The 1,380-nt window shown below is 41.6% G+C and overlaps 1 protein-coding gene across 1 annotated transcript in view; it reads right to left on the bottom strand.

Moving 5' to 3' along the window:
- The window catches only part of LOC103582001 (mitogen-activated protein kinase kinase kinase kinase 4-like), a gene marked incomplete at its 3' end in the record, with an annotated part of 22,420 nt that overhangs the window by 20,383 nt on the left and 657 nt on the right, over positions 1 to 1,380 (bottom strand). The window lies entirely within an intron of this gene.

Below are 1,380 nucleotides of genomic sequence, written 5' to 3' on the forward strand. Positions count from 1 at the left end.
GGAAATGTAATGACAATTAAAAACAAAACAAACAGGAAAGTAAATAAAATTGCCATTTTAGTGAGTTACAGGTTATAGTAAAATACTGTACATTACAGCAAAATGGAGCAAACTTTAAATTATGAATTTAAAGAGGAATGTGAGTGTAGGTGGATATATATATCTCAGAAGAAGAAAAGAACAAGTCCAATCAAGTGCTTTTGTCCTGTACCATTTCACTCCCTCCATACGCACCTGAAAGTCACCATGCCCTAAAGCCCACACCCTCCTCAGCTCCCTGCCTGACACATCTGCCACCTGGCAGGATCCCCTCTCTGTCCTATGAGCCACTGGCCAACTCAGCCGCTGGCAATCTGATGTCAAGCCTACCCAGGACACAGGTGACTTGCCCCTGGCTCCTCAGAGGAGGATTTTTCTGATTCTTCCTAACAAGAAAACTAAAGTAGGAGTGGGCAGGCAACTAAGTACTTATATTAACACGATTGGCTGAAGCTGCATGTCATCCTCCCTCAACTGTTAGAGGCATTTAAACCAAGCTTCCTGTGAAATCAAACCCATTAATAATTAAGTACAGGGTGTTCATGGTGGGCTCTGTCACCGAACTTGAGCAAACAGTCACCCAGCCAGCCCCTGACAGAGCACCACAGCCAAGCCTTTGAACAAGCACATTGAATTTCCCACAGGAAATTTTAAATTAAAAGTAGGCTCAGACCTTTGTCCTTCTTGCTCAACATCCTGATTTTCTAGGTTTCCCCAAAAAGCATTTGGCTGCTCCTTAAACTCTGAGTGATTGCAAATTTCAAGAAAAAAATTATTTTCATAGCATTGGTGAAAAACATGTAAGAGTAACCAACCAACCAACAACAGCCCCCCAAAAAAGGAGAAAAAAAATCTAGCCCTATTTGAAGGAGATTCCTGTACAGGATAACAAGTATGCCCAGATAAGGCCAAGTCTGCTTAAACAAGTTTTCCTACATTTTATTTATTGGATTAAAAGAATGAAAAAGGCAAATTCCACAAATGATTTCAAGTATTTCATGCCAAATGGGACTGAGAACATAGCAATCATTTTACTTAGGATTTTAAATAATAAACTGAATAAAGAAAGCCATGCAACTACACTTATCTACAGAAAAGTAAACAGTGAACTGGCAAGTTGAGGGAAATTGACCTAGTGTTAGGGGATTTGTATGCAGATCTGAAACATGTTACTTGGGGATTGGGGAGAAGGGGAAGTGACAGAAGACAGCAGGGTGGGTAGGAAAGGGGTGAGGGTGTTGGAAAGGTCTCTTTTGCAAACTAGCTCCTAGGCAGTGCTGGTCTAACCCCAGGAAAGCAGCCAGCTGTGGTGCAAGACATACCTCATTAGCAGTGAGCTTG

Source organism: Galeopterus variegatus, unplaced genomic scaffold (genome assembly GCF_000696425.1).
Source record: "Galeopterus variegatus unplaced genomic scaffold, G_variegatus-3.0.2 Scaffold14560, whole genome shotgun sequence".
In the NCBI taxonomy this organism is placed as follows: Eukaryota; Metazoa; Chordata; class Mammalia; order Dermoptera; family Cynocephalidae; genus Galeopterus; species Galeopterus variegatus.